Raw genomic sequence first — 6,601 nt, 5'->3', positions numbered from 1 at the left:
CGGTCGTCCGTCTGTCTGTCCGTCCATCCGCAAGTCAGATGTGTAAACTTTTAAAATTTTGAGCAAATTTTAACCAAATTTAACACAAAGCATCTTCACGGGAATGCGAATAAAATTTGCAGAAATAAAAGGCCAGTTTGCATTCAAAGCGAAAAAAACCCTTTAAACTGTAAAAATAAAGGGTGCATTTTGAAAAATCTTCTTCTCAAAAAACTGTTGAGTCAAATTCAACGTAATTTATCAGAAATCATTTGTACAGAAATAAATATAAATTGCTAAATTTAAGGGTTAATTTTGATTCAATTTTAAGTTATAAAAAATAATAATAAAGAAAAGAAGTCAGTGTATAACTTGGGTTCGGTATTCTATATTTTTAAAACGAAGTTCTGTATTTAAAGCAACCATATTGGACACATGATAAACGGATCGGTCCGACAAAGATAAATTTGTGTGTTGTTTAACAGTTCGCGTGCGAAGGGAATCTTTGAAAATTGCAAAATACATAGATGCCCATTTTGTGAAGTAAATTGAGATTAAATATTTCAATGTGTTGACAGTTTTCACAAAAGACGATGGTGATAGGTTGTTTTGTTTATCGTTTCATTTTCATTATTTATGCTTTGTAACCTGGGTAACCATCGCCTGTATTTTGTAATTCTTACGTATCAAATCAAACATAGTCAAACACAGTTGACTGTTTAACTGACGAATTAAGCAAAAACTGATGTATTAACATCGTACTAAAATACATTTCATTCTATTGGTAATTCGGTATGATCTTTTGCATAATGATTGATTCATGCAATGCGTTTTGTTGAGATGCTCAGCATGTTCTTGAGTCGTTATGGTTTTAAACAGATTTGAATATAGCTGACGGAAATACGTAGGTATATATGTGATTCTCTTTGATAAATAAAAGGTGGTCTTTTTGTTTTAGTGCATGTTTCTTCTATTTTACAATTTTCTATTCATTATCCATATTTGAGTGTTAAGCTTCAAATTGTAAGCAAGAAAAAGAGCTTTACTCACAATTCTATATCTGTACACAGAACTGAGGCCATTCTTTCTTTTGTTTACATTTTAAATGGTGAAAAGGAAATACCAATTTAAAAAATCTGTAGTTGAATGTTATTAACACACAAACGTGAACAAGGAATGACTCAAACCTAGCAGAATTGTGAGCCTTGTACATGTATCTAGCTTATAATTTTTCGATTGACGCTGAAATTTTGGTTGATCATAAGAAATGTATCGCTAAACGCTATATACTTGTACATATGGCACAATATTCTTTTGAACGCCCACATAGTCATTGTTGCTCAGGTGAGCGTTGTGGCTCCATGGGCCTCATATATCTTTTTGGCAACATTTATGGCCAGTTTCAGGCAGACACCAGTCAGTTGAAGGAATGTAAATAGTACAATATTTTCCTCAAATGTATGTAAGATGGCCGCACATGCCCAAGAAACGTTCCTTTTTTATATCCATACAGTTTTGGTTAATAAAGCAGACGGATCAACTTTTCCAATTTGCACAATTTGACAAAGATAACGGTTCTGAAAAGAAACAACATCAAATCATTATTTCAATCAAATTCAGGGTGTTGAATTATTTAATGAATGGAGAGTAAAATTGTGTTCTCACATGTTCAATGTAGTCATTGTTGCGTTTAAATTGCACGCAAATGACGTCGATTCTGATATGGATCAAATAATTATTGTAGTGAAAGGGCATACCTGAAATTTAAAAAAAAAAAGAAATTTGTCCAGTGATTCACGCAGTGCACCACTTTATCCTCATTCTACCATAAAATGGTATAAGCTGTATGAAATCACTACGCATCTATACTACCGTATTAAAATAGTAGACTCAACTTTTTGAGCTTTAATACCGAGAAATCGGCAGAGAACTGTCTTTTGTTTTCTATACATGTATTTTAAACATCATTGGTAGGTAAAGATTTTTAATTTGTTTTTTTTTAATTTTTCTTAATCAAGCTTCGCTCATTAATAATCAACAAAAAAAAATCCTTCAAAAGATCCCGAAATTCTCAGGATTTTTTAAATTTTACAATCTTGCGCATGCGCATAACATTTACGCTAAATCACGGGAGGCTCTTTACTCTATGTTTCCACAATATCACATTTGCATGGATAAACTCAGAAAAAAACGTGTAAATTTTCATTGAACATTTGCCATATAATCTATTTATCAAAGAAATTATGGGAGAAAACTCTAACTCAGTGCATTTAATATGAAAAATCACGAAAGTTCCGAAGGTTAACATGGTGTGTAAATTTGAAGCAAGTAAAAATGTTGGTGAAAAAGTGTTAAATACCTCATTACTATCAATTAAATTTTGAGATGAAAGGTATTTACAACCTAAAAATGGTTTGTTACGAATAATTTGACTGTTATTTCTAATGCGGCTTCATTAATCTTTTCCAAAATAGTTTCGGAGCTATTCTACAATTTGTTGCTACATTACGGGTATATGAGAGGCATTTAACTGTGGTGATGTCCTTTCCCGAGACACAGTTAGATTACTCTAATTAAGCAGAGTGTAGGGAAATTAATAGCATTATTGTAGGCTTTAAGCTTGGTTATGTAAATGTCAACAATACGGTGTGTCGATGTATCTATTTCGTGAATGTCCGATATCATATGCAATATGTCTAGCCGTGCACGCATGGGTCAAGGTCAAGTTCAATATATAATTTTCTATTCATATACCGTTTAAGTTGAATTTGTTACATGTACTTGTTCTTACTTGAATACATGTATTTCAAGCTCCAAGCATATGTTAGAATACGATGTTAATTTTAGAAAATGGTAAGATAATTCATTATCTTTGCTTATATAAAGCCTTTCCACGGTGCATTTTTTTTGTACTGATCTTGGTTAGTCTATGTTAGCAGTATCAAGCGACATGGTATTCAATAAGACTTTAAACACTGTTTTTTGCGAAAAAGAAAAATGCATAATGATATAATATAAGTGAATCAAATTATTTGAACTGAATATGAAGAATATTCAATGAGAACATTTAATGGGTTAAACAGTTTTAAAAGTGTTTTTTTTAATAGTTGAAATTTTTTAAAGTGATTTGTAGTCAATATATATCTGCATCTGAAACACTATGTGCATGTTAAAATTGTCTTATTTAATTATGTTCACATACTTAAAAGAAAGTATAAAAACTCCCAAACCTACAATTGTCTACAAAATTTACATAGAAGAACCTTGATATAGTGATTTTATATTTAATGAACTTTGAAAAATAGGCAAAAATTATGTCTCCGACCACCCCCCCCCCCCAAAAAAAAAAAACCCAAACAAACTAAAAAAAAACAGCTCTTTTGGTAAATCTTACAATTTTAAATAAGTTTTTTCCCCTTTATGGACATAAAATAAGTAATGTTTCAAAATTCTTTATCAAATTTTATAGCTTACCATTTTACGAGAATAAGTTCTTAATTGCTCAATATGACGCGTATATGTGTTTGTTTGAAGTGTATCAAATGTGAGTTAGTCCCCTCCCCGTATAATATGCGTGCCGCGGTTATGCAGTGTTCTTTTAGTGGTTTGTTATCTCAATTTATTCAACTATAATTTAACTTTAAAATATTTATGTCCTACAAGAGGATTGTAGTTAATTGTAATATCATAAAATAATTAGAAAGTCAAGTCCAAATCCAAGTAGGGTTGTTTCTGATAATAAATCTGTTCTTTATTTACTGTTTGACGCTATTTCACTTTTTAAAAGCGCATGCGCAAAACAGTCTTCAATGGGATAAAACAATGACTATAGAGCGATAGGGAACATACGATGGAAATCTTTGATTTAGTAATAAAAAGCTTACTAACAATGTTTTATTGATATATAATTTTACACTGTTTGTCCTTTTCCTCTGCAAAATTTTGAGTCTGCTCCAGACACAACAATCTGACGTCAATATTTAAAGGGCAACTACTTTTTTTAAAAAGATTGTCAAAGGACAACTAGTCTAAATATTTTAAAAGCTTACAGAATCCTCTTCCTGTATTAAATGATATGAAGTCATCTAGAAATGTGTCGGCAAAGTGTGGGCCAATGACGACCATATTGCCGAATATTAATTCTCACCGAACAAACACATAGATTTATGAGAAAATCGATTGTTATGTTTAAACTAATGAAAGTGTGACATTTCAGTTCGAGGGAAAACAAAAAAAAGCATATCGTATTTTATGCTATTGCCGAATTTCGATGCATTGAGAGATGTAAAGAAATACTGTTCTGTTAAAAGCAATTTACTATATCTTGTTTCTTTTTGTAGGGAAAACTAATTTGAAAAAACGCGCTTCAGACAACATACCGGATGGTGAGCATTTTTTTTATTAATTGTATAAACTGCTCTTTTTCCTTTTTTTCAAACAACAGGCTATGAATTCGGGAGTTAAAATCTTCGTATAATCTTGTTTCTCAATTGTTTATAGTTTATTTAGTATGCACGTAAGATGTTATCGAAACACAATTATTTCAATAGCAATACTGTAAATGCAATTTGGAACCTTTAATAACACTGATACGTGTCATACATTACGATATTTTCATTCAACAAAACAATGTGCAGAGATACTGTATTATAACACATATGTTGTCTTTTTTTTAAGATGAACCAAAACCAAAGAGAAGTGTGTCACAATACAAAGCAGATGGTAAATAAAATAGGGTTGACTGTTAAAATCAATGCTCTTTCCATTAATTACATTTAACTGTTTTTGATTGCGTGCAAATAAGACAATTATCAGAAGTGAGTCTATAGGGGTTTAAATGTCGCCCAAAACAATACAAACTAACATCTCTGTCAATGGGGTGAATGTCACGCTTGCAACTGATATGGTGTTTAGATAATTGTCTTCTCATTAATGTTTAGGTTTTAGCGCACCTAAATTGAAGATAAAAGTGAGCTTTTCTGATCACTTATCCGTCGTCAGTCCGTCTGTACACATTTCACAATTTTTACTTCCTCTCTGGAAGTACTGAACCAAATTTAACCGAACTTGGTACAATGCATTCTTATAGAAAGAGATATCAAAGTTATAAAAATAAAGGCCACACATCTGTTCAAAAGGGAAATCATTGCGAAACTGTGAAATTTTGGTGGTTGTCTAAGAAAAGAATCACTACACAAGAAATGCCAATATTTACATCAAAACGTGCATACATGTTTATAGTGTCAATTTTATTTTATTTTAATCGTGAACTACGGACTATTATTGAGGCCTAAAGAGGAGTTCAAAATTTAACCTTAAAATGTATAAGATAGTGTAGGCTCTAAATTGTGAAATCCATGACCCTCAGATTATTAATGGGACCCCAAGAGGGATTCAAAGTTCACAAAGACATGTAATATAATGGGAAAATGTTTAAAAATCTTCTTATCAAGAGTTATGAGTGCTAAACTTTGTGAGATTACTAATAATTTTAAGATAGTATAGATTCTAAATTGCTTAATCGCTTTTTATTCAAAGAAGTCTCCAAACACAAAAAAGGAATTTCGGTAATAATTTTATCATACTTAAATTATCTTTAAAAAGTTTATTGATGAGTTTTTTTTTTTTAAATTTCGATCCCAACATCAATTAGTGGCATATATCGGAATCAAAGTAATCAAGATCAAAGATCACCAAGTTTATTCATCTTTAAAAGTGTAATTCTTAGTAATTACGAAGTTTTTATCAACAAACACACAGTGAGAAAAGACAAAGGAACAAAAGATAGTAAAAATTATTGAAAGAAAAGTAGCAACCATTGATTGACTATACCAACTATTTATAGACTTCCCATGATTAGTACAGTTTAAAAAACAGACGGAAATGCAACATCTAATGTCCTCAACATACACAAGTATTTTACTTGATGGTTCAATCAAGAGTCTTTTTATGAAGAACAAAACAGAGACCAATTCAATTATTTTATGAATAATTTTCTATTTATCAGTGAATAAGGGGAAAATTGGTTTGACTGCAAATGGGGTATTTTAGAGCTTTAATTTCAGTTTTATTTGATGAGTGATATAATTTTGAATAACAGCATACCTGAGATGTTCCGTTCAAGTATTTTATGTTATTCTTTCATATTTTTTAAATCTATGGATAACATCATAAGAATAAAAAATAGTCACATAGTACTAGTGAACAGCAATATTTAAAAAAAAATATATAAAAAAGAACGAAAATGCAAAATTTCAGAAAGAAATTGAACCGTTTCGGATTGAAAAAAAAGTGATCCTGATTAGAATTATCTTAAATGAAATTTTACAAAAAATACTTAAAATTCAAAGAAAGATATAGTAAAAATGTTCTAAAATATTGTTTGTATAAAATACAATGCTACCCTTGGTTATTTTACTTTACTTTGTAGGCATCCTCATACCTTAATTAGAGAGTCACAGTGACCTTCTTTCACATTTATACTTTATTGAAGATTGTGTTATCTTTATAAGGCTTTGATGCCTAGGATATTAATTAAGGTCAGACGACACGTTCCTCGAGAATCTTTTTTGTATCTCCTCGTAATAAAGAGTTCCAATAAAAAATATTAATTTTATAATTG

This window comes from Crassostrea angulata, unplaced genomic scaffold, assembly GCF_025612915.1.
Source record: "Crassostrea angulata isolate pt1a10 unplaced genomic scaffold, ASM2561291v2 HiC_scaffold_125, whole genome shotgun sequence".
Classification (NCBI taxonomy): domain Eukaryota; kingdom Metazoa; phylum Mollusca; class Bivalvia; order Ostreida; family Ostreidae; genus Magallana; species Magallana angulata.
This window is presented reverse-complemented; position numbering follows the sequence as displayed.